Genomic DNA, 27,489 nt, shown 5'->3' with positions numbered 1-27,489 from the left:
AATGACCCGGCGGAGATCATCATCATCGGGCACATCGTCTGGTTCCTCTTGATCTTCAGCAGCTTCACCTGTGGCAGCATCATTGGGCACATCGTCTGGTTCCTCTTGATCTTCACCAGCTTCCCCCATTGCAGCATCACAGTATTCAGGGGGCACATAGTTGTCATCGTACTCTTCTTCTTCGCCGTCTTCCATCATAACCCCTATTTCTCCGTGCCTCGTCCAAACATTATAGTGTGGCATGAAACCCTTGTAAAGCAGGTGGGAGTGAAGGATTTTCCGGTTAGAGTAAGACCTCGTATTCCCACATTCAGTGCATGGACAACACATAAAACCATTCTGCTTGTTTGCCTCAGCCGCATCGAGAAACTCATGCACGCCCTTAATGTACTCGCGGGTGTGTCTGTCACCGTACATCCATTGCCGGTTCATCTGCATGCATTATATATAATTAAGTGTCCAAATTAATAGAAGTTCATCATCACATTAAAACCAAAGTGCATACATAGTTCTCATCTAGCAACATATAGCTCTCCAGAGCATCTAATTAATTAAACCATACATTGAAACTATGTAAAACATTTCAATGCGAAAACAAATGCGATCATAATCGCAACCAAGATAACAATTGATCCAATGGCATAATGATACCAAGCCTCGGTATGAATGGCATATTTTCTAATCTTTCTAATCTTCAAGCGCATTGCATCCATCTTGATCTTGTGATCATCGACGACATCCGCAACATGCAACTCCAATATCATCTTCTCCTCCTCAATTTTTTTATTTTTTCCTTCAACAAATTGTTTTCTTCTTCAACTAAATTTAACCTCTCGACAATAGGGTCGGTTGGCATTTCCGATTCACATACATCCTAGATAAATAAAATCTATGTCACGTTGGTCGGCATAATTTTCATAAACAATAAATGAACCAATAGTTATAAAGATAATATACATACCAAATCCGAATCATAGACAGGACGAGGGCCGACGGGGGCGGATACCAAAACCATCGCACTATATAAGATGCAATAATAAATGTAAGAAAATGATACAAGTATCTATCTAAACATACAAGTAAGAATATTTTTCCTTTCAGAAAGAAGATAAGAACAAGAGGCTCACCACGGTGGTGTCGGTGATGAGATCGGCGCGGGTGATCGACGGCGGTGAAGACGGGGACGGGGCGTGACGGACCGCTAAATCTAGACAAATCTCGAGGAAAATGGAGCTTGGAGGTCGAGCTTCGAGAGGAGAAAGCTTAAGTAGTGTGGCTCGGGCATTCCATCGAACACCTCATGTGCATAGAGGTGAGCTAGAGCACCACAAAGCCCTCTCCCCCTCGGCCAGAAAAAACAGAGCACTGTGCTCTGCTCTTGCGCGAGGGGGTATATATAGGCACCTCATTGGTCCCGATTGATGACATGAACCGGGACTAAAGGGAAGCCTTTGGTCCCGGTTCAAGCCACCAACTGGGACCAATGGTGGTGGGCCAGGAGCAAGGCCCATTGGTCCCGGTTCGTACCACCAACCGGGACCAAAAGGTCCAGACGAACCGGGACCAATGGCCCACGTGGCCCGGCCGGCCCCCTGGGCTGGCATTGGTCCCGGTTCTAGATTGAACCAGGACTAATGGGCTGAGCCGGCCTAGACCATAGCCCTGTTTTCTACTAGTGATTACTTCCAAACAGTTGCAGGTGCCGATGATACCAGTGCAGATGACGCAGCTGAGTTCAAGTGAGAGCTCGTTGAAGATCGTGTTCGCTGTATTATTTCGTTTCCAATTGATCAGTAGTGGAGCCCAGTCGGGGCGATCGGGGATCTATGCATTAGGGGTGGTCTTCTTTTATTTTGGTTCCGTAGTCGGACCATGATTGTATCTGGTTGATGTAATGCTATATTCATGTATTGTGTGAAGTGGCAATTGTAAGCCAACTCTATACCTCTTTCTTATTCAGTACATGGGATGTGTAAACATTACCCCTCTTGCAACATGCCTACAATGCGGTTATGCCTCTAAGTCGTGCTCCGACACGTGGGAGATACAGCTGCATCGTGGGTGTTATAAGTTGGTATCAGAGCCTTCCCCAACTTAGGAGCCCCCTTCTTGATCGAATCGCTGGCGTTGTTGAGTCTAGAAAAATGTTTTGAGTCTTTTAGGATTATATATATATATCGAAGAGTAGGATTCTTTTTACTCCTCAGTCCCTTCGTCACTCTGGTGAGGCATCCTGACGTAGAGTTTTGACTCTTCTCTTCTCAAATTTCACGAATTTTTTTTTAGGATCACGTGGGTATCTTGGAATCGTTCCGATGGCTTTGTGACGAGAACATTGTTCTTGGTGCCTCCTGACATTTAGGGGTTGTGGCAGTGTCCCGAGGAGTTGAGCTCCGAGGTGTTGTCGTCACAATTTTATCGTTGCAGTTCTGGTATACCTGAGCTTCGCCGACATCGAAAATCTCTTTTATGTAGTTGTTGATGAGATAACCTCGACGCCACCCAGTACTGGGGCGGGAGTTCGGGAGTATTGCCATAACTTGTATAACGGATGCTTTTCGAAGGTTGAGGTAAATGCTTTCCGAAGGTTTCTTGGTTATGTTTTGAAGGATGGATACATCGGGATGTAGGATTTGTTAGTTTGGGTGAGATATTATGCTTCCCCTGTATCCCAACCCCTGATTGCATAACCGGAAAGTTTTGGGAGTTCATAAGTGGGAATTCAAGTAGCCCTTAGGATATCTTTCCGACAGAGGCATGATATGAGATTGGGGTTCGACGTCTAGTGGTCCCCCTATCCACGGTTGGTTTTATAGCGGTCTCATTGTGTCTTAAAGAGTCCTTGGCTATGCTGACTCGGGGACGCTTCATATGTCATGTGCACTGCCTTGTACATGATGGTGTTGTACGATCGAGCCCGTGTGGTCCCCACCACGAAAACTTCGGACGGAATCTCTATCATATGTTTGTTCCGTCTTATTCTGCAAGCCAATCCTTTGTTTTATTTTGATTTGTGGTATTCGAGTTGCTTCGAAGTCAAGTGTTGATTCCATACCTTCCCTAAGCGGTGTTTTCATGTTCCTATGTGAATACTAATCCCTCTCGATCATCGAGTTTGTCATTTCAATTTCTTTTCAACCAGTGTGCTCCTCTTCAGGTGGATCTAATCTTGTCAACATTCACAAGATGAACTCTAGTATTCTCAACGGTGTTTGTTTCATCCGTTCCCAAATTGTTTTTGTTTTCCCACCCTCCCACCCTTTTTCTTCAAGGACTCATATTTCTTAATCAAGTATCCTTTTTATTGATGTGAAGTCTCTCCATTCTTTTCCATCAATGTTCTTATCCTTTGATTCTCAGGAAGATGCCAACGAAGCTTCAAGTTCGTCATTCTTCTTTCTTTTCTTCTCCGGTGGATTCAATTCAAGCTTTGGTTTTGAGCATAGTCCTTTCATTTCACCCAATGCTTTTCTTATGCCGGTGCACCTCATGATCATTCCCCGCTTGCTATTCAATTATTCCGGAGTGCTGAAGATATCTCAAAAGATTCATGTTTTCATTCCTAACCCGTTCAAGATATGTCGAGGTTGTTATCTCATTCAAGCCATTTAATTCAACCCACGCAATCTCCCTTTTAAATTGTTCAACGGTGTATCTTTTGAGTGGGCCCTAACCCACAGGTCTTTTCCCAGGATCTTACATGACTCTTCTATTCTCTAATCTTTTAAAGTTTGGCATAAGAATGAATTATCATCACTCAAATGTCTTTCACCAAGATCTTTCAAATTCTTTTCATAGTTGGTTAAACCTTTCCAATTTTAATTCCGGAGTGCCTCAACAATTCTTGGTGGTGTTTCTCGTCGTCATTCTCGAATTTTGAAGACCGAAGAAGAGTTTTTCCTGCATATCTTATCCGTTCTCTCAGAGATTCGTGGTTCTAGTTTGAGGCCATCCTCTCATAATTGTTTTGATTGTGGGAGTTCTTTTCATCCATCCGGAGCATTTCATGAGTTGTTTCCATTTCTTTCCTCCGAAGGCCATCTTGTCAAATATTATTCATTCCAGCTTTTAGCTCTCATTCTTCAAATCTTACCGGTGCATCGCTCAAGTATTCTATAGTCAGTTTGTGATCTTTTCGTTCACTTGTATCAAAATCCCAGCAAGTACCTACATTCGTTTTCAAATTCTTCCTGGTGGTTCTTTATCTTTTCTTTGTTCATTTTCAATTCTTATGGTGGTTCGTTCAAGATTTCTCTTCCTTTGTTTACCATATCAATTTATTCGTTGTTTCAATCCTACCGGTGGTTCGTTGAAAACCTTCCCAAGTTTTGCGCTATATCTACCTTAACCCTTTCCTTATACGAGAATAAGTAGTATGCCAAATCCATTGTGTGTCATCAATTTAAATTGGTGAAGGATAAGCATAATGTAATTCTTATTCTTGTTTCATCGGGTAAATTCAATTCCTGCTTTCTGGAGTGGTTCATCTTATCACATTCTTGGTTCGAGATGCTTTATTTTTTCTTTTCCAAGAGTTCCAAGCTCTCGCAATTATATCACCATGGAGATTCATCTAAATCATTGCAAGGATTCACCTTGTGTTTTCAACTTCTCTTTCCTTTCGTTTGATCATTCTTTTGTTACCGGAGTTCTTTATGGAGGCCCGACATGTTGGTTCATAAAATATTTAATTCCTTCTCGAAGTGTTCGTCGAGATTCTTTTCAGAGGAGTTCAAGCATTATTCATCTTGCATCCCAAAGTCCAATTCGTTCTATCTTATCTTTTGAGGTGGTGTTATGTCATTGTTGATAATTTTCCCTACGTGTTTCATGATTCACATGTTTTCAAGAGTGACATATCTAAATCCATCATTTTCTCTTCGTTCAAGAGATCCTTTCAACCCATCAATCTCTTCATTGGAATTATCTTGGGTTATATTTCACCTAAAGCTTTCCCTAAGGATTGTTGATAATTATGGTGCTTATAAATGACCCAAGTTCTTCTTTTATCCTCCCGGTGAAATAGCTTCTCGTATTCTTGTTGATATCAATCCAATCTATCGTTTCCGTTAATGGCAGAATTTCACCTCATAATTTTGAGATGTTTTCCATAAGCCCAAAACAAGTTTACTCTTCTCGTTGTTAATCCAACAACTCCGTTCTAGCATTTGTTGTAAGCGTGCTCTCTCAAGATCTTCTTTCCTCCGTTCATCGCATTCCATTTTTTTCATTTCTTTCGGAGGCTTTGTAATGTTGCTCTCTTCCATCATCATCTCGAATTGTGAGGATCGTGTTCTTTTCGTGCTTATCCATTTATCCGGAGTGTTGTGTCCTCTGCTCAAGTTCTTTTCATCTTATCAAGTTTCATATCACTTTTCAACCAGAGTGTTGTCCGAATTTGTTCTTCCTTGTTCCTCTTTTCTAACGGAGTGTTTTCAACTTCGATCATCTCCGTGGTATTCTTTTTTTCAAGTTGTTCAACCTCGCAAGGTTCTTTGGTTTCACTCGTTTGTCAAAGAAGCAACTTAGTTTTACCTCTTCTCTTCCTCTTCCGTTTTCTCTCCGGCGCCATCCTAGATCTCGGGACGAGATCTTCTTGTAGTGGTGGAGTGTTGTGACGCCCCAAGACCGGAGCTTCAGATGCCTTCCAGGGTTTCCGGGTTTCGTCGTGGGATTTGTTTGGTTCATTGCATTCATCATTGCATCATGTGCATTGCATCATGTCATCATGCCATCATGTCATTTCTTTTCTTAACTCAACTAAATAAATGGCATGGATCTTTGATCCATTTAAACCGAGGGAATTCACATGATGATTCTCTTTATAACATATCCTCCCGATATTAGGGAGCTATATTAAATATTCCATTTTCGGAATCACCCATAAACACACTTGCAAATAATCACATGCCTTTTTCCCGCTTCAAGTTTGGTCCTCAAACTTTGCCCATATTTTCTTTCATCGCTTTCCCGATCTCCACAAAAATTCCGAACATTTTTGGACTCTCCAAAAATGTTTTTCTAATTCAAACTTATTTGAATCACATTCAAATGTGTTTGAATGCAATCATTCCAAGCAGTGCCAAATGCATTTTCTGAGAACGAACTCATTTTTATGAGTCTGGGAAATTTAACCGCATGCCCAAATGCTTTCTCTAACCCCTCTTCCATTTTCTCCTCTCTTTTTTTTTTTGAGGAAGATTCTGTTGGAGGGAATTGAGAGAGAGAGAGAGAGCAGAGCCCAGCAGGCTGGCCCATCTACAACCCAGGCCGGACCAAACCTCCCTGGGCCAGCAGGACACGCGGGAACCCTAGACACTAGGGAGCCCGACTCCCCTCTCCCTGGATTCTTTCCCCTCGCGCCGCCAGAAACCCTTCGCCCAGACCCCCCTCCTCACGATCTCCTGGCCTCTCCCTCTCGTGTTCTCCCCTCGCGCCGCCACAGAGAGAGCACTGCGCTGCCCGATCCCATCCCCGGGCGACCGATCCTCCCATCTCCCTCTCGTTCCCTGTGATGCAACCCCGCCGCCGAGCACCACTGTCGCGCTGCACCGGCCGCGTCCATCTCCCTCACCCGCGCCCCGACCTCCTGCTTCCTCGACTCCGGCCGCCCCTGCCGGCGACCAGCAGGCCGCTGCCGTCCGTCTCCTCCGCCTGGAGCTTGCGCAGCCGCGCGCCCGGAGGTCGCCGCCCGCTCCTCCCTCTACCCCGCCTCTGCGCCGCCGTTCTCCATGGCCGGTGCCGGCCAAGCTCAAAGGACCGCCGCTCCACCTCATCGCCATGGCTGCTGCCTGTATGTCGCCCACGGACCGGAGCCGCCCTTCCCCGTCGTCTCTCCATGTCACCGGAGTCCCAGCGCTGCCGCCGCGAGTACCCAGCGCCACCCGCTATTACCGTTCTGCTCGGGAACGAGCGAGCCCGGCGCACCTGCAGCGTCTCCATGGACCGCTCGCCCGGCGCGTGGGTCGTGCCCTTCCCCCTGTACAAGCAGCCGCCGTGCCCCTGTTTTTTTTTTTGCTTTGACTTCCTGCCCGAGTTTCGTTTCCGTCATGGATGTGGGGTAGCAGCTGAACCTGGCCATGTTTCTGTCCAACGCGGCAAGTCCGACGTCAAGACCACCTCAAGTTCGGCTACATGTAACACCGTGTACGACTACATATCCGAGATGCGTCATGTACCCCACCGTCAAGACCGAGACCGCCCCGAACCACGTCGTCCCGCCGGATCATCAAGACCATCTCGGTTTTCGCAAGAACCACGTCGTCCCGCCGGATCATCAAGACCATCTCGGTTTTCGCAAGTACCTCTACGCCCGAAGGCATTGGATGAACCAAGTTCCACTACTGTCGCTCGGTTTTGATAAGACAATGTGTATCGCGACGCCCGAAGACCTTGGATGCACCAAGTTCCTCTTCGGACATGTACAACTACCATCCCGTGCAGGTCGCCAAGTACCACAACACCGACGACCCTGAACATCTACGAGAACGTATGCTCCACTACCATCGACCCTCGAAGACTCTGGACGTCAAGTTCCTCGCGTGACCCTGAACATCTATGAATACTTGTGCATCTAAGAACGGGAACCACTACCGTCGAACCCCGAAGGACTTGGATTCGCCAAGTTCCCCTCCGAACTGGGAACCACTACTTCCGCTAACATCGAACCGGAATGCATGAGTTGTATGAGATGCACGCTTCGAAGGTATAACCCCGAGACGACCGCTCGTGGACCGTATGCATGAGTTGTATGAGATGCATGTTGGTTGTTGTAATCCGCCCGTGAACGTTAGTTGTTCCCTCGTTTGACACCGTCGTCTACCCGTGGGAACCCGGTATCCGTGAGCACCCCACCATCCTTGCATGACACGCTCCCGTCACACTTCCTTTTGCATCGGCACCTCAATCGAGTTACCGGAACCGGAATGTTGTCGTGGCACCATTTTCGTTGTCGTTGCTGTGGCACCCCTTTCGTTTCCGCCACGATGGAAAATGCCTCATATCTTATCATGTCAACATTTTCATAAATTCTGCATAAGACCTGCACATGTCATTCGCATCATGATAATAACATTTAAATGTTTAAAATTGTTGTTGCACCAAATTGCTAATGCACATGAGGATTTACCAGAATTGTTGCTTGATGTTTCCGACCTCATTTAAACTGGCCTAAATGTTTAGTTTGCTTATGCTCCACCTCTTGCCATGTTAAGAACATTTAATATAGTTGGGTACATAACCGAGAGAGAACTAAATAATTGATGTGGTGTTCCGTCAATATGCATCCCGATGCATATTGGGCTCCATTTAACTTGTAGTTTTGTTTGTGCACTTTGCCATGCCATGCATATTTAAACCGGACATGCATCATACTTGATTGTGCATCATGCCATGGTTATGTGATGGTTGTTTATTATATTGTTTGCTTCTTTCCGGTGTTGCTTCTTCGGGTTAGTGCCGTTAACGTCGCGTTTGTGAGGATCCGTTCGACTTCGTACGTTTGTCTTTTTCATGGACTCATTCTTCTTCCTTGCGGGATCTCAGGCAAGATGACCATAACCTCGAAATCACTTCTATCTTTGCTTGCTAGTTGCTCGCTCTATTGCTATGCGTATGTCACGATACCTATCACGTGCTATATCATGCCTCCCATATTGCCATGTCAAGCATCTAACCCACCTTGTCCTAGCAAACCATTGTTTGGCTATGTTACCGCTTTGCTCAGCCCCTCTTATAGCGTTGCTAGTTGCAGGTGAAGATTGGAGTTTGTTCCTTATTGGAACATGTTCATTGTTGGGATATCACAATATCTCTTATTTAATTAACGCATCTATATACTTGGTAAAGGGTGGAAGGCTCGGCCTTATGCCTGGTGTTTTTGTTCCACTCTTGCCACCCTAGTTTCCGTCATACCAGTGTTATGTTCCTTGATTTTGCGTTCCTTACGCGGTTGGGTGTATGGGAACCCCTTGACAGTTCGCTTTGAATAAAACTCCTCCAGCAAGGCCCAACCTTGGTTTTACCATTTGCCTCCTAGCCTTTTTCCCTTGGGTTCTGAAGACTCAAGGGTCATCTTTATTTTAACCCCCCGGGCCAGTGCTTGTCTAAGTGTTGGTCCAAACCTGTCAGCAGCCGATGGCCACCAGGGGCAACTCTGGGCTGGCCTACCGGAATCTTGGACAATCCGGTGTTGCCCTGAGAACGAGATATGTGCAGCTCCTATCAGGATGTCGGCACATCGGGCGGCTTTGCTGGTCTTGTTTTACCATTGTCAAAATGTCTTGTAACCGGGATTCCGAGTCTGATCGGGTCTTCCTGGGAGAAGGAATATCCTTCGTTGAACCGTGAGAGCTTGTGATGGGCTAAGTTGGGACACCCCTGCAGGGTTTTGAACTTTCGAAAGCCGTGCCCGCGGTTATGGGCAGATGGGAATTTGTTAATGTCCGGTTGTTAGAGAACTTGACACTTAACTTGATTAAAATGCATCAACTGCGTGTGTAGCCGTGATGGTCTCTTTCCGGCGAAGTCCGGGAAGTGAACACGGTTCTTGTGTTATGCTTGAACGTAAGTAGTTTCAGGATCACTTCTTGATCACTTCTAGTTCACGACCGTGCTTGGCTTCTCTTCTCGCTCTCATTTGCGTAAGTTAGCCACCATATATGCTAGGGCTTGCTGCAGCTCCACCTCACTACCTTTTCCTACCCATGAGCTTAAATAGTCTTGATCGCGAGGGTGTGAGATTGCTGAGTCCCCGTGACTCACATATTACTTCCAAACAGTTGCAAGTGCCGATGATACCAGTGCAGATGACGCAGCTGAGTTCAAGTGAGAGCTCGTTGAAGATCGTGTTCGTTGTATTGTTTCGTTTCCAGTTGATCAGTAGTGGAGCCTAGTCGGGGCGATCGGGGATCTATGCATTAGGGGTGGTCTTCTTTTATTTTGGTTCCGTAGTCGGACCTTGATTGTATCTGGTTGATGTAATGCTATATTCATGTATTGTGTGAAGTGGCGATTGTAAGACAACTCCGTACCTCTTTCTTATTCAGTACATGGGATGTTTAAAGATTACCCCTCTTGTGACATGCCTACAATGCGGTTATGCCTCTAAGTCGTGCTCCGACACGTGGGAGATATAGCCGCATTATGGGTGTTACATTTGTGAGTAGTTACATTTGTTCCTGAGGACAAGGGAGAAGTCTTGGTATTAGTAGTCATGTGAATTTGGTATTCATTCAATATTTTGATGAGATGTATGTTGTCTAGCCTCTAGTGGTGTTATGTGAACGTCGACTACATAACACTTCAGCATTATTTGGGCCTAGAGGAAGACATTGGGAAGTAATAAGTAGATGATCGGTTGCTAGAGTGACAGAAGCTTAAACTCTAGTTTATGCGTTGCTTCGTAAGGGGCTGGATTGGATCCATATGTTTCATGTTATGGTTAGGTTTACCTTAATACTTTTGTTGTAGTTGCAGATGCTTGCAATAGAGGCTAATCATCATTGGGATGCTTGTTCAAGTAAGAACAGCACCCAAGCACCGGTCCACCCACATGTCAAATTATCAAAGTACCGAACGCGAATCATATGAATGTGATGAAAACTAGCTTGATGATATTCCCATGTGTCCCTGGGAGCGCTTTTCCTTATATAAGAGTTCGTCCAGGCTTGTCCTTTGCTACAAAAAGGAATGGGCCACCTTGTTGCACTTTTTATTTACTTTTGTTACTTTTTGCTCGTTACAAATTATCTTATCACAAAACTATCTGTTACCACTTATTTCAATACTTGCAGAGAATACCTTGCTGAAAACCGTTATCATTTCCTTCTGCTCCTCGTTGGGTTCGACACTCTTACTTATCGAAAGGACTACGATAGATCCCCTATAGTTGTGGGTCATCACTCCTCGATCTCTGGGCTGGAATACGGGGCGTTTCGGTTTCTCTGAGCCGGGGTGCCACATTTTTACCAGGGCACGGTGATGCCATACCATGGCACCACACCAGGCGTCATGTTTTCCAAGCAATTATTTCATTTTTGTATAGTTGTTAACCCAGTAAACAACGCGTTTATGGTTGACTATTGCCACACATTTCCTCGAAATATCTTCCCATTCCTTGTAAAAGGCATGAGAATTTACTAAATAGCACGAGCATGGTTTTCCAGACCATTCTTGTGCACCTTTGCATGCACCGATTGTTCGAATTTGAATTATGAGCATCAATGCCTAGAAAACGCACATAATCCCATAAATATGGTAAATGAGCCCGGAAAAATGTCAAATTTGAATACGTTGCATTTGAGGTGCTATGTTGATCATTGGAAAAAAACTGAATGACAAACTAGGATAGAAATTTGGATTCCCCTTCAATATTGGTGATTTCCCTCTCGAAAGCATGGAACTTCCTCGGTGATGGTTTGATTTATCAAGGGCGTGCATGACGACATAAGCCAAACCTTCTCAAATTTTTACCAGGGCATGGTGCGGTCATACCATGGCACCATGCTAGGCGTCATGTTTTTCAAGCATTTATTTTATTTTTTTCTATAGGTGAAAACCCAATAAACAAACATTTGTGGTTGACTAGTGCGACACATTTCATCGAAATATCTGTCCATTCCTTGTAAAAGGCATGAGAATTTACTAAATGGCACGAGCATGGTTTTCCATGTCGTTCTTGTGCACCCTTTCATGCACCGATTGTTTGAACTTGAATTATATGCATTAATGCCTAGCAAATTCACACAATCCCCTAAATATGGCAAATGAACCCAGAAAAGTCCCAAATTTGAACATGCTGATTTGCAGGGTGTATGTTCATCATAGAAAAAACTCATGAACAAAGGACAAAGGAAATTTAGACCCCCTTCAATCTTGGTGATTTCGCCCTTGAAACCATGAAACTTCCTCGGTGATGGTTCGATTTATGAAAGGCATGCATGATGACATAAGGAAAACATTCTCAAATTTTTACTAAGGCACGGTGAGGTCATACCATGGCACCACACGAGGTGTCATGTTTTCCAAGCATTTATTTCACTTTTGTATAGTTCTTAACCCAGTAAACGACGCGTTTATGTTTGACTATTGACACACATTTCCTTGACATATCTGCCTATTCCTTGTAAAACGCATGGGAATGTACTAAATAGCACATGTTGGATTTCGGGTTCCGGCAGACCCTTAAGGTTCGAACTCTAGGGTGCGCACGGAGATCTTTCCCCTACCGATTCGCGCTTCTATGGCTCGCAAGAAATCTAGGCTGGAAAGAAGAACACACAAAGGACACGAGGTTTATACTGGTTCGGGCCACCGATGTGGTGTAATACCCTACTCCAGTGTGTGGTGGATGGCCTCAGGGGCTAATGATGAACAATACAGGGGGAAGAACGGCCTCGCGAGAGGTGTTCTTGAGCTGGTGCGGTGTGTTCTACTCGGTCTGGATCTCTCTCTCTCTCTCTCTTCTCTCCCCCTTTTTTCTCTCCGCCCTTCTCTCTTCGGGGGCTAGTCCTATTTATAGAGGCCCCGGTCCTCTTCCCAAATAATGAGCGGGAAGGGAGCCAACAATTGGCCATTTTGAAGGGGAACATCTAGTACAAGTTATCCTGACCAAAACTGGTCTTCGGCTGCCAAAAGCACTGGTGATGACGCCGTCTTGGGCTCCATGGTGACCTCCGTCCTGCCGCTCTGCTGGTCTTGGTATCGTTGCACCAGAATGGTAACCTTTGCCCGATGCCTTGGTCTGTGCTTGCTCCCTTTGCACCAAAGGGGAAACGAGGACACTGCATAGGCCGGCGCCCGCCTAATCTCGATTGTCATGGCTTGCGTCATGGGCTCCCCGCGAGGCACCCCTGCCTTGATCTCTCCGCCTCCTCGCGAGCCTGCCTAATGAGGCGGCTCCTGAGGAAGCCTCCTGTCGTCTGCCCTGCAAGGCTTGGCCCCTTGCGAGGGTCTTGAGCTTGAGCTGATGAAGCTGGGCCGCACTGGGCCGCCACTCAAGCCACACCGCAGGCCTCAGGCAGGCAAGTCTGGGGACTCCCATTCCCAGAACGCCGACAGTAGCCCCCGGGCCCAAGGCACGCCCGGGCTTGGCTTAGCAGGGAAGCGAAGGGGCAAGCGTGAAGCACCGCGGGCCCCAATAGCCTACGGCCTTGGGCGCCACGTGGCGGTCGATTAGACGTGGGCGTCTGCGCTTCCCCACGACGCCTCGGCAGCCGCTCGACTTGAAAAGTCCCTGCATGCAGAGAAATGGGTCATCATTACCTGCGATCGTGGTGGACGGTGGTCGGCCTTCTCCGGCTATAAGTACGGGGCCGCGTGAGCCTCGTTAGCTTATCCCTTCCTGCTACTCCTTTCCTTCTTCTTCCTCTTCCTTGCTTCTCCTTATGCCAATGGCACCAATCCGCCGGTTTTCTGCAGAAGAGAAGGGAAAGGCCCCCCGAGAAGGTCCTGACCCTCTTCCGCCGAAGAAACGGCTAGTCCCCTGCCGCCGAGATGAGGGTGCTTGGCAGGAGGCGTCGAGGCCCTGGTATGAGCGGCCGCTGCCTGGGTTTCCACTACCCTTGTACGCCTGAATCGAGGGCCCTACGGAAGAGGGCGTCAAGCGGCACCGATGGTGCCGCCGCCGACACCGGCGAGTCACGGCGGTGCGCGTCGTTCCTCCTGGAGTCCACGCCGAGGGCTTCACGCCGCCATGCCCCATGCTCTTGGATCCGTCTTCCTCCCTCCTTCGCCTTCGAGATGCCGCCGAGCGGGTCTCTAGAGCTCTGGCTGCAGCACGCCGACTGCAGCACCCTCGCGACCAGAGCGGAGGTCGCGGTCGTCACTCCGGGCAAGGTCAGCACGACCCAGGGCTGGGGTGAGATCGCTTGGGTCTGCCGGACGGAGGGTGCCCTCGTAATTCATCTTGAATATGACGACGCCTCCCTGATTTTCTTCAAGGTCTTCGATGCTGAAGGACGCCGGTTGGAGTGCTGCCCCAAGGAAAGCGGCAGGGGGATCGGACTAGCGAGGACCTGGCCTGCCCATCGGCCCTCCAGCAGCTCTTCAGGCGGCAGCGGAGGAGATGGGGAATCTGGCAGCTCCCCCGAGCTTCTCGTGACTCCGGAGACGAGCGATGACAGCTACGGGCCTCCGAGCTCGCGCCGTGCTCGGAGTAGGGCAACTGCATCGGGCCGCCGACACCACTGATCTGGGTAGGGTCGGCGCCGGTGCCGGGCAGTCCACTATTGATGATGGCGTCGCTTGCGGAGGCGCGGGCAATTAGTGTTCCTTAGGATTAGCACCTTTTGTTCCCTGCGAGGAATCGAAGCAACACCCCGCGGGGGTATGTAAGGCGCTTGACATGTCTTTTGCGAACATTATATCTCTAATATGAATCGATGCGAGATGCTTGTCCTGTCCCGGCTCGGCTCCCCCTTTCTATCCTCACGAGGACTTAGCGCTCTACGCTGATAGGTCCCAGTCCCCAGGCAAGCTTCAGTCGTCGCTGGTATGCCAGGTCGCGATGCCGTGGTCAAGGCCAGGAGGTGTGCGGCCCGAGGTCCAGTAAGAGCCCTTGAGTCGCGATGCTCGGGAGGTCCCCTTTAGCGCTCGAGCAGCCCTCGCTGGGCGAGAAAGGAAGGCAACGTCGTCGTGACAGAGCTGCACTAGGCGAGGGTTTGGTGCTGCATTGGTCCAGCTCCTGTAAGGGCGTGACTTAGCTTTTGATTTTGGGGTAGTTCTTCGACGGGGCGGCCGGCCCCGAGTGGCGGTAGCTGAGGTGCTACTGGGTTAGGTCCTCACGAGCTTCTTCCCACTTCCCCACACCTTCCTTAATGCTCTATGTCCTCATGTCCCGGCCCTCGAGCGAGCTCAGCCGCCGCTGGTATGACAGGTCGTGATGCCGTGGGTCAAGGCCAGGGGGTGAGGGCTGGAGAGCCAGTAGGAGCCCATGAGTCGCGATGCTCAGGCGCCCCCCTTTTAACATGCAAGCGGTCCGTGCTGGAGAGAGGGAGAGATAGCCCGCGATGTCCCCAACGTTCCTCCTGGAGTGGGTCCTGCATACCAATCATAAGGAGAGACAAGACCTGCCACTACGGTTGCCAGCCAACCATTGGTCACTCCGAGGGAGTGATTGGAGCACTGAGGGCCTGGTGAGGTGGCGCCTTGCGGGGCTGCCGCGGCCAGAGCTCGACCACTCAGGTTTATCGGTGTTGCAGGGACAGACCCGTACGCAGACGTCGTGCCAGAGCGAGCGGCTCCATGGGTAGATGTCAATCAAGCAGGCGATTAGATCAGGTATGTTAAGTATGAAGGAGCAAATCCGTTTCAAGCAGATGCGGGAAAAGCAAACGCCGCTAGGCCAGGCCTGAGCAGCTTGGGGATGATGCAGCCCGAGGGGCGCCCCCACCAAGGTAGGTAAAGAGCATAAGCAAAACGGGTACATGCCGCAGGGACGGACCCACGCGACCTAGGGACAACGCGGCCCTATGGGCTCTCCCAGCTAAAAATGGCTTGAAAGATGTCATCTGATGCTGCTGAAGATGAAGTGATGCCGAAGAAGTGGGCGACGCGCGGTGAAGACGTCGATCCTCACGAGCCCCCAGGCCCAGGAGCCTCGGGAGGCTCCGGGGGCACGGGTAGGTCTTCGAGGGCCATCTCCACCTCCGCCAGGACCGCACAATGCCTGACCTCCTAAGCCTCCAGAATGCTCCTCAGCAGGTGCTGATGAGTGGCGACCTCGTTCGGAAGGCCGAAAGGCATGCGAACGTAGATGTGAGGTGGACCCTTGCAACGCCCCACACGCGAAGGCCAGAGGCGCTCCTGAGACGCGGCTCGGTTGAGCCCTGGCACGTCGATGCAGACGCGCAGCCCATCATCCTCGCCTGGATGTGGGGCCACGACGGGCAAGCGGCGGCTGCCGCGCATGATTCTCGACTCCTGTAGCTCCTCGGTGTTTCCCGCGATGAACTCCTGAGGGTTTGGTCTTCCTTTCCTCGTACCTTCCTGAGGGAAACGTGCCTGGAAGAACCCCTCCAAGTGGTGCCCGAGCGCCTCCCTCGTGACCTTGGCAAAGTCGGTGGCTCTCCAAGAAAGATCCCCCGAGCCCTGCCTGAGGAGGGCGCCGGGTGCACTTTCCTATGAGACAGAGGGTGGCGCTCCCTGAACGGGCGCGAATCCTGACGCAACGCCTCCGGAGGCGCCTGCCTCCTTATGGCTTCGGCCAGGCGAAGCCTTCTTCTTCTAAGGGTCACCTCAGGAAGTCTTCCGCTCCTGTGATCTAGGTCTTCGATTGCTGCGGCTTGGAACACACGCTCAAGTGAACACACCGCGTCCCTTTCCTCACAGGGTACAATGATGACTCCACCGCTTCCTGGCATCTTGAGGACATTGTAGCCATGGTGAGTCACTGCCATGAACTTGGCTAGGGCCGGGTACCCGAGGATAACGTTGTATGGCAGGCGAATGTGGGCGACGTCAAAGTCGATGAGCTCGGTGCGGTAGTTGTTGCCCTGCCCAAAGGTGACTGGCAGGCGAACTTGCCCTATTGGAATAGTGGAACCATCAGTGACTCCTGAGAAAGGCTTGGTCGGCTGGAGCTGATCATACGGCACTTGGAGATTGTCGAATGTCTCGACGGACAGGACATTGAGTCCTGCTCCGCCATCAACGAGGGTCCTAGTGACCTGCACATTGCTGATGACTGGGGAGCAAAGCATCGGGGGAACTCCGGCCATTGCCGCACACTTGAGATGATCCACTGAGCTGAACCTGATGGCGCACGCAGACCACCTAAGAGGGCGCGTGGCCTCAAGCTTGGGAAGGACTGCATTCACCTCGCGAGCAAACTGCTTGCAGATGCGCTGTGATGCTGGGGCCTGGGCTCCACCCAAGATGCAAGCGATTGCGCCCGGCTCCTGGAAGCCCCTAGCCCCCTCGTCTTGATGTTGGTCTTCGTTCCTTCTTGGTGGTGGCGGTAGAGGAGGGAGGCCTGCGTTGCCGTGCGGGCGATCCTCACGAGGCTGATCCCTCCAGCCTCCCTCGCGAGGCTGGTCCTGCCAGTGATGCTCGCGAGGTCGATCACGCCACCCTTGGCGAGGGCCACGGTCTTCCCATCGTCCTCCACCTCTTCCAACTCCTCAGCCATAGCCCCTGTCGTTGCGCTCAGGGCGTCGGCCGATACGCCCATCTCGCATGGCCCTGAGCTCTTGGCATTCGTTGGTGTTGTGGGTGTGGAGGTCGTGGTACACGCAATATCGGCTGCCCTTTGATGACTCAGGCTGATACCTACCTCGCTTGGTGTCTGGTTCCGCTGCGAGCATGGCAGCTCCCTTAAGCTTCACGTCCTTGGCCTTGGGCTTTTTCTCTTCTGGGTCGGCAGCTGGGAGCTCAAGGAGAGAGAGGCGTCCTTCCTCAGCCTTGGTGCACTTAGTCGCCAAGTTGAACAGCTCCAGGGATATGCACAGGTCTTCATGGATTGCCAGCTCCTCCTTCATCTTGATGTCGCGCACGCCATCGGAGAAGACTGAGATAATGGCTTCCTCAGTCACCCTGGGGATCTTGAGGCGAGCGTTGTTGAAGCGCTGGATGTATTTCTGCAGGGTTTCCCCTGGCTGTTGCTTGATGCGGCGCAGGTCGCTTATGGCCGGGGGCCGGTCGCGAGTGCCCTGGAAGTTGGCGATGAAGCGAGTGCACATCTCGTCCCAGGAGGAGATCGTATTGGGAGCCAGGTTCAGGAGCCAGGTGTGGGCGCCGTCCTTGAGCTCCATGGGAGACCAGTTCACCATGACCTTTTCGTCCGTTGGCGGCTTCGATGCCCAGCTCGTAGAGCTATAGGAATTCCGCGGGGTCCGCCGTGCCATCGTAGCGAGGGGGTAGATCAGGCTTGAACTTTCCTGGCCATGTGACACCGCGTAGCTCGGGGGTGAAGGTGCAGCAACCTGCTGTGGCAACCGGCGCCCTTTGCTGGTGCTGGGCCTGCTCCTGGTGATTACCACGGGCCGCCGCTTGGAGCAGCACGGGGTCTCGGCGTGGAGGCGTAGGGACGCGATCTTGGCGCGCCGGTGCTGGGAGCGCACGAGCACCTTCTTGGGGACGAGGGATCTCTTGGCAGCTCCCTTCTTGTCGCGCAAGCGCCGGACATGGGGGGTCTCGCCCTGGGGCTGCACGCCTTGGAGCCAGGGTGGCTTCTTTGGGAGGAGGTGGCGGAGGCGCCTCCTGATCCTCGCCCCCTGCGCGGAATGGAGGGCGAGGCAGCGAGAAGGACGGCAAAGGAGAGCCCCCTGCGGCGCTGACGAACTCGGTGATGCGGGCGAGCCAGTCCTCGTAGAGGTCATCGACGGGGCGGTACTACAGGAGCTCTCTTGCCAGGAGCAGCACGGCGTGCGCGTCCGTGGGGGCACGACGGGCGTGGGATGACGAACCGGCTGGAGTTAGTGACGGGGTTGTGGTGCGGCCCTCCCGCCGCACCGAAGGATGCTGGGACGAGGCCTGCTGCTTGTTCCCCGCTGGTCCGGTGGCGGCGTTGGCGGCAGGCAACGGGGAACGACGAGGGCGTCCACCGGCGGGCGCCGTCTGGGCGACATGGGTGGCGAGAGCAGCCCGGCGCTCGGCACGAGTCCGACGAGCGTCAGCCATGGACACGACAGAAGATCATACGCGAACAGCGGAAGAAAGATTCTGGCGCACCCCTACCTGGCACGCCAAATGTCGGATTTCGGGTTCCGACAGACCCTTAAGGTTCGAACTCTGTGGTGCGCATGGAGATCTTTCCCCTACCGACTCGCGCTTCTATGGCTCGCAAGAAATCTAGGCTGGAAAGAAGAACACACAAAGGACACGAGGTTTATATTGGTTTGGGCCATCGATGTGGTGTAATACCCTACTCCAGTGTGTGGTGTGGTGGATTGCCTCAGGGGCTGATGATGAACAATACAGGGGGAAGAACGGCCTCACGAGAGATGTTCTTGAGCTGGTGTGGTTTGTTCTACTCGGTCTGGATCTCTCTCTCTCTCTCTCTCTCTCTCTCTCTCTCTCTCTCTCTCTTCTCTCCCCCCTTTTTTTCTCTCCGCCCTTCTCTCTTCGGGAGCTAGTCCTATTTATAAAGGCCCCTGTCCTCTTCCCAAATAATGAGCGGGAAGGGCGCCAACAATTGGCCATTTTGAAGGGGAACATCTAGTACAAGTTATCCTGACCAAAGCTGGTCTTCGGCTGCCAAAAGCACTGGTGATGACGCCGTCTTGGGCTCCACGATGACCTCCATCCTGCCGCTCTGCTGGTCTTGGTCTCGTTGCACCGGAATGGAAACCTTTGCCCGATGCCTTGGCCTATGCTTGCTCCCTTTGCACCGAAGGGGAAATAAGGACACTGCACAGGCCGGCGCCCACCTGGCGCCCGCCTAATCTCGATCGTCATGGCTTGCGTCACAGGCTCCTCGCGAGGCACCCCTGCCTTGATCTCTCCGCCTCCTCGCGAGCCTGCCTGATGAGGCAGCTCCTAAGGAAGCCTCCTGTCGTCCGCCCCACAAGGCTTGGCCCCTTGCGAGGGTCTTGAGCTTGAGCTGATGAAGCTGGGCCGCACTGGGCCCCCACTCGAGCCACGCCGCAGGCCGCAGGCAGGCAAGTCTGGGGACCCCCGTTCCGAGAACGCCGACAGCACGAGCATGGTTTTCTAGGCCGTTCTTGTGCACCTTTTCATGCACCAATTGTTCAAATTTGAATTATATGCATAATTAATGCCTAGAAAATGCACATAATCCCCTAAATATGGTAAATGAGCCCGGAAAAATATCAAATTTGAACACGTTGCATTTGAGGCGGTATGTTGATCGTTGGAAAAAAAACTGAATGACAAACTAGGACAGAAATTTGGATTCCCCTTCAATCTTGGTGATTTTCCTCTCGAAAGCATTGAACTTCCTCGGTGATGGTTCGATTTATGAAGGGCATGCATGACGATATAAATCAAACATTCTCAGCTTTTAACCAGGGCACAGTGAGGCCATACCATGGCACCCTGCCAGGTGTCATGTTTTTCAAGCACGTATTTCATTGTTCTATAGTTGATAACCCATTAAATGACGCATTTGTGGAACTATTTCCATGCATTCCCTTGAAACCTCTGCCCATTCCTTGTAAAAGGCTTGATAATTTACTAAATACCATGAGTATAGTTTTTCCAGACCGTTCTTGTGCACCTTTTCAAGCACCAATTGTTTAAATTTGAATTATGTGCATTAATGCCTACAAAATGCACATAATCCCCTAAATATTGTAAATGAACCAGAAAAAGTGTCAAATTTGAACACCGTGATTATTAGAGTTTATGTTCATCGTAGAAAAAACTCATGGATGAAGGACAAAGGAAATTTGGATTCCCATTCAATCTCAGTTATTTACTATCGCACACGATTCACCTCCGTCGCCTCTGCGAACCGTGTGTGTTCACTCATACATGCAAAAGGAAAAAACAAAACCTGCGCCCACTTCGTCCCCACCCACTCGTCGTGGACTCCTCCACAACTATGCACCTCATCAACTTCTATCACCGCAGCCACCCTAAGCTCCACGGCTGTTGTCGGCGGGCGTAGGTCGCACTCCAAACGGAATGAGATTTCGCCCCTCCCACTTTCTGCCGCCTATCTACACTGACATTCTAGACTCTAGTCGACTGTGGTTTTCTGCGCGATTGGGCCGAGGATTTTTCTCATGGAGAAGGTAATCAACTTAGCGAAATATTCACTCATCTCTTATCAAAGTCCGTCCATTGCTGTTAATCAACCTACGGAAATTGTCGTGGAATCAGTTTTGTTCTAGCTGATTCGTGGGTGTTCATTCATGTGTCGACAGTGCGAGCAAAAATCGGGGAAGTGTGTTCGTGGCCAGTCGGAGACGAAGTTCTATCTCACCATTCCAGATGACTTCAGGGAGCACTCGGTATGTTCAATCTCAACCTACCATGGTCGGCATGGCCTACATTTGTGAACATATACCGTCTATTGCTACATTATCTATATATTTGCATCAAATCTTTGTTACATTATCTATTTTTAATTTTATATTTTTGTACTTTGCTTTCATCTATATATTGATCTGTTCTATCAGTTACTCCCATATTTGCATCTTGCTCTGTTATTTTAATATATCTAATTTATGATCTTAATTTTCATTTCAAGCAGTACATCCCTTGCTTTGCAACAACAGGAGTAGAAGGAAATCTTGGGCTTTACTTTTTTGATGACTCCCAGGATGTCATATTGACAACGCAGCATGGAATTACCATGACGGTTAGCGTAAAACATGATAAAGATGGTCACTCCTATTTTAATGCGGACCTTTGGAGAAAAATGTCTAAGTGTTATGAACTAAAAGCCAGGAATAAAATTCTAGTACGTGCACCACAACCTGGTCTAATTAACATGGATATTTACTTCCCCAACGTCATCAGCCGATCAAAGTCTAATCGAGGTTAGTGTCCTTTCAACTTTCTCCATGCTGTCATATTACTTAGCAAAATCGGGGTATTTGTTCTAACTAACTGATCACTATTTAAGCAACCAATTGTGATTTCATATTCTGACTCCGTTCTTAGGCCGTAACAAAGTCTATTTACCAATTTATGTGCACTATATATTCTTCTGTCATCTTCTGAATAAATAATATCTTTCCACCTTTTAAGAAGTGTATGTTGGATGCATAGTGAATGATCTGTATGTTACAAGTGTACCAAATTTCACTGGAAGGACTTGAAGCATGCCATAAACTTTGTTGATAATCTGATAGAGACAACACATCGTATGAACGCTCGATTTTGGATCGGATTAATTAGACCAATAGTGCACACATTGAACAAGACCAATTGTGTGCAAAACGCTCGCAAAAAGTCTTATTTTAATGTTGATACTCATACACTATATATATCTTCAACAATATGTTACAATTGGTTTTTATTCTACATGTCAACATAAATTGCCCGCTGTAGCAGTTCCTGTATCGATTTCCTGGCGTGGTCGAATTACACTTGTGCCTGCTAATAACGCCAAAGTGATTGCAAGGTACTGCATTCCCCACAGAAATGAAACCATTCAAATTAATAAGTTCTCGCTTATCATGGAAATGCATCCATATTGAAAAATTGGAGACAGTGTTCTGCTCATGATATACCAAGGCACAGGAGGGCTCTTCCTTTTCATTGACGAGATGCCGAGTCGCCATGATCAAGCTGCTTCCAGGGGATAGTTGTGATTGTTGGCCCTCAGCCTCTTAAAATGTGCTAGCTGTTACTATGTTAAGTATATATATATGGACCATATGGTTATTGTCCCTTAGCCTCTTAAAATGTGATAGTTGTTACTATGTTAAGTATGTAGATATGGACCATATGGTTGTCAAAACCGTTTTACGAAGATCCTCCTTTTGTCGAATAGTGTAACCATTATATATATGTTACTCAAATGTTGTTACCCAAGTTGTTAAATTTTCATAGAAAGTATTCGTATCGTACACAGTTCATTGAGTTTAAGCGTGTTCCCGATGTCCAGAAGGCATTTGCATATTAACTGTCCATATTACAAATTCACACACAAGTTAACATAAGGAAACGTATGTGTAACTTACTAATCATCGCACACGAGTACCCTCAGATGCATCATGTGCGATACTCCTAGCCACCGCAAGCAACTAGTTTGCATTTTTCAAAGATTTTGTACACACAGAATCGCACACGAATTAACTGTATTAACTGTCTGTATTATAATTTTCCATCGCAAACAGTTCATCCGAGTCGGCTATTTGCCACATATCACACACATCTTGTTTACATGACTCGTTTGTGTTCTTTTGGCTCATCGCAAACAGTTCATCCATGTGAACTGTATGTCGCATATCACACACATCTTGCTAAGTTGAACCGTTTCTGTTGTGCTCCCTAATCGAAAATAGTTCGTCCGAGTGAACCATATGCTGTATATCACACACACATTGATATGGCTGCCCGTTTCTGTTGTTCTGACTATTGCAAATAGTTCGAATGGATTAACCGTGTGCCCTCCATCGCACACGCAACTAAAATCTAAACCGTGTTTGATGGCTCCGCCATCGCAAACGTTTTACACCTTTTTTTACGGTTTTTACACCATTGTTTGTGATTATTGCATCGCACACAGTTTCGTCAAAGGGTTTGTGATTGTAGTGTCGCGTTAGCAGTATCCTGTAGTAGTGATGGCTCAAAATTTACGTTTCAGAAAGTTTTCCATCCATGTCTGAATCTAATATTACTGCGTTAGGAAACTTGCATATAAACACAAAATGTAGTCTGGCTAATGAAAACATTCATTTCAGTGTTTCCACTTCTCTCCCAGGTCATCCATATCTCATTGGATATTTTACTTGTGGAGAACCTCAACCCAAAACTCTGAACGAATGCAAGTAAGTTCTTCACCCATCTAACTACAAAGTTTTCAGTTCATCATTTCCGTATTTGCCCAACTGTTTTGCAGTTTTCCATGTGAGAGATCAGGAAGGAAACAAGGTTTACAATAAGAAGGCCATAAACTACATAGAGCAGGTCTCCATCTCCCTCTCCCTCTCAACTGAACTGGTTGTTTAGAAGCAGGGGAAAACAACTTGAAGATTTATGATTTGGTGTCTTCCAATTTTTTAGGCAATATGTACTAGAGATTCTCGGAGGTTCACAGTGATGAGATCGAATGAGCTTGCGTCTAGACCCGATGTTGCTGTACACTATACAGGAATTGAGATGATTGGCCACAACCGGCCTTGAATTTTCTCTAAGATATGTGATGTTCTTACAGAGCAAGGGTGTAGTGTTATGGAGGCGCATGCTTGGAGCCACAAGGATAGCTTGGCATGTGTTGCATTTCGTGTCTGATGAATCAACATCATCCCGCATCAGTGATCCAAACGGCTTAGTCTCTATTCAAGACCATCTTGGAACTGTTCTTGGATCTGGTACCTCAATGGATGAAGATGGGCGTAGTGCAAGAGCTCATCTGCTCGTCCCTGATGGCCTCGCAAGCCACCCCGAGCGTCGGTTGCACCAGCTATTGTTTGCTAGTAAAGATTTTGATGGAAAACAGGGACATGTATCTAATGCCTTCCCAATGCTTACTTTGGATGGCTACAAAAGGGCAGGGGCGCAGTGGTCTCTGTTGATCGGTGCAATGAGAAAGGATACTAAGTCGTAAATGTGGAATGTGTGGACCGGCAGAAGTTGATGTTTGACATTGTGTGCACGCTTACGAACATGCAATTTAATGTTTTTCATGCGTCAGTTTCTTCCCGTGGGCCTTTTGCCAGTCAGGTAACTTCATCTGCTTCTGTTTTAGTAGGGATATGTATATGTTGTGTTGCAGGTTTGAATTAACATGAAAAGTGAACACAAACTAAAAAAAGAATATTTGTAGGAGTACTACATCAGGCACAGGGATGGACATATGCTAGACACTCTGGATGAAAGATGCTTAGTTGTAAAAGGTGTTAAAGCTGCAGTCGAGCATCGAACTTGTGAGGTGAGTCATATAGTGGTCTGATGTTCATTTTTATTTATTTTAGGAATATAATTTCCAACAGCATTAGTTGAATTTCATTCTCATGGTAACCATGGATAAAATCTGCTCCGAATTCATGTTGAAATTCTCTATTTAAATATGAATTGTTTTCTTTTAACATCTGTGAAATTCCGAATCTGATTATATTGCTATTACCGTTGGCCTCCTCTCTTACATCACTAGGGTCCTCCGGGAGAACGGGTTAACCGTTACACAGGCGGACATCGCAATGGACGGGGACAAGATGAAGAACACATTCTATGTCCAAGGCATCTAAGACAACAAGATCGACATGGACGTCATCGAGTCTGTCAGGAGGGGCCGCGATCCCCTGCCCTTCCAGGTGAAGGATGATGAGCTTCTGTCCCGGGGTCAGCTAGAAGGAAAACCAGCGGCAGAGAGAAATGGCTTCCGTATCCTTAGCCTGCTGAGGTCGAAGATAGGGAGTTTGTCTCATGGTTTCATCTCTTCATGGGGTAGGTTTGCTCTGTGAATGTGATGGTATTTCTGTTGCCTGAGCTAAGTATAGACGTACATACACTACAGGAAAAAACTTATAAGCCGTGTACCTAATACACTCGGCTTACATCGATTTAAACTCGGTTTACATATAAGCCAAGTAAAACACCCGGCTTATAGCACTCGGTTTACAGTCGACCGGCTTATATCATATAAGCCGAGAGCTGGACCGAAAAAACCCGGCTTATGTATAACCCGAGTATTTTTAAAGGGCTCTCGGTTTAATAAAGTAACATGACGGTAGCCTGCTGTTAACGGCCACGTGTCACTGTCTATATAAGTCGAGTGCCGTCTTTCGGGCACGGTTTATATATAAGCCGGGTGCAACCGCGAACGCACGGTTTATATATAAGCCGGGTGTAACCAGGAACCGCACGGTTTATATATAAGCCGGGTGCAACCACGAACCACACGGTTTATATATAAGCCGGGTGCAACCGCGAACCGCACGGTTACTATATAAGTCGAGTTCCTCCGACAACAGCACGGTTATATACATATATAAGCCGGGTGCTGGTTAACTGAGGCACACGGCTTATACAGCCTGCCCGTGTGTCCATATGGTCTATAAGCCAGGTGCTTGGTACTGGGCTACACGGCTTATAGGTTGGCCGCAGCTATATGTCTTATAAGCCGGGTGTCAGATAGCTGGGCTACACGACTTATAAGCCTTATAACATTTTTTTGGTACTCGCTTCAGGGAGCAGCAACAACATATATACAGTAGTACATCTATCCAGCAACACATATATCCAGCAGTACATGACCATGACCAACAAATATATATCCAGTAATACATATATCCAGCCGTACATGAGTGCAAAGTCCACATATGCAACAAAAGATCACAAATGAAAGGACCGTAAGTTTCAGGTCCACACAGTGCATACATATCCAACGAAGGTTCACAACAACATACATACATATGCAACCAGAGGTTCACAAATTAAAGGATCATGAGTTCCAAGTTCACACCAAGCATGAACCATGCAATGAGCTCCACCGCAGCATATATGCCCACCGTCAACGCCATCCACAATGCAAACCTATAAGTCCATTCTCACACGCATGAGTTTGAGTTTCTAAAGTTAAGTTGCAAAGATGGATAAGGCATAAGAGTCAACAAGAATCAACATATGAGGCTTAAATAGAAGCTAGGAAGTATGTACAATATAAGCATCAACACTTGTGGACTCTACCATCAACAATGCACAAGTTTTAAGTTGAGAAGCACAAGCAACGAGAAGACGCAAGCATCAACAATGGACAAACATAGACAACTACCTCAAGTGATCATTGTTGCGGGGAGGTCGAAGCGACATGAACCGTAGTGGGTGTCACTGGACTTGCTTGGCCAGGTGAAGATCCACCTACCACACAGTTATTGGAGCCTTGTCCCGACTGAGAAAACTTGAAGCACGAGAGGATGAGATGGTAAGATTCATGATCTTCAAGCATGAAGGTAAGATGCATGATCGAAAAGTTGGAAGACTTACAAAGTTGAAATTAGGAAGAGTCGGAAGAGGAGGAAGAACGAGCAAAGTGGAACCCTGCATATTATTTCTGAGTTGAGCAAATGTCTCCTGCAGGATTGCCTGTTGTTTAACCATGAATTCTTGCTGTTGAAACAGGGCCTGCTGCATTTTCATGGCTTCCTCCTCTCGAAGCATGGCATTGGCCTACAATATGCCATCACAACAAGTTCACCATCGTTGCAATACAAAGAAGAAATCACAAGGAAGGTCGATGAAGCAAAAGATACCTCGAGTTGATGGAGCATGTGCAGCCCAGGCTGTGGGCGACGCTCTATAGCAGGACATGAGCTCGACGTGGTAGCACGAAGGTGAGAGAGTTTTGAGATGTCCTTCTTACGGATGGCACCGTCGCCAACATATAACCAGCCACCCTTCTTGCCCTCTCCCGACCGGAGGGAAATTGTAGCGTCAATGTCCTGTGAGGCCGGATCAGAGTCAGGCCCGTTGTGCTCCTTGAACTTTCCACTGTATGCATCAATCCTCAAGCCAGCGCCTGGGTTGACCCACCCCCCTTCCGGTTTCTTTGACTTGCGGGAGAGACATAATCCCGTGAAGGTATTGAGCTTCTCTTGGCCCTCACCTCTCTCCCTATTCTGCAATAGAAGCAATAATATCCATAAGAGCACAAGTTTAGAAGTTGAGAGGCCGAATGATATTATTACCTTCTTCTGCACGTAAGCGTGGATGTTGAGGTTGCCTTGAAGGTGTACCGGACCACCCATCAAGGCACGCCGCTCCGAAGCCATTCGATGTTGGACCCTCCACTCCGGGTCTATCCATTTGGATATGATTTGCTGGTAGCAAGGAACATTGTTGTTGCACCACGAGGGAACCGCTTGAAGTATGCCAAATACATCCAACTTAGGAATGAAAGTAAGTTGTTTTGAT

General features: G+C 48.4%; 1 long non-coding RNA gene and 1 pseudogene across 1 annotated transcript; one reads left to right on the top strand and one right to left on the bottom strand.

Moving 5' to 3' along the window:
• The first annotated feature begins 7,419 nt into the window (after window positions 1-7,419).
• LOC119357577 lies at window positions 7,420-24,358 on the top strand (annotated as a pseudogene).
• Window positions 24,359-25,925: 1,567 nt separating this feature from the next.
• Window positions 25,926-26,885, bottom strand: LOC119358910. The gene is made up of 4 exons (XR_005172326.1): window positions 26,829-26,885; window positions 26,563-26,745; window positions 26,351-26,476; window positions 25,926-26,112 (listed from the first exon to the last, which is right to left on the bottom strand). It is a non-coding gene; the product is annotated as an uncharacterized LOC119358910 (long non-coding RNA).
• Between the last annotated feature and the right edge of the window lie 604 nt (window positions 26,886-27,489).

This window comes from Triticum dicoccoides, chromosome 2A (genome assembly GCF_002162155.2).
Source record: "Triticum dicoccoides isolate Atlit2015 ecotype Zavitan chromosome 2A, WEW_v2.0, whole genome shotgun sequence".
NCBI classification, from domain to species: domain Eukaryota; kingdom Viridiplantae; phylum Streptophyta; class Magnoliopsida; order Poales; family Poaceae; genus Triticum; species Triticum dicoccoides.
The sequence above is the reverse complement of the archived record's forward strand: the minus strand, read 5'-3'. Positions and strand labels throughout refer to the sequence as shown.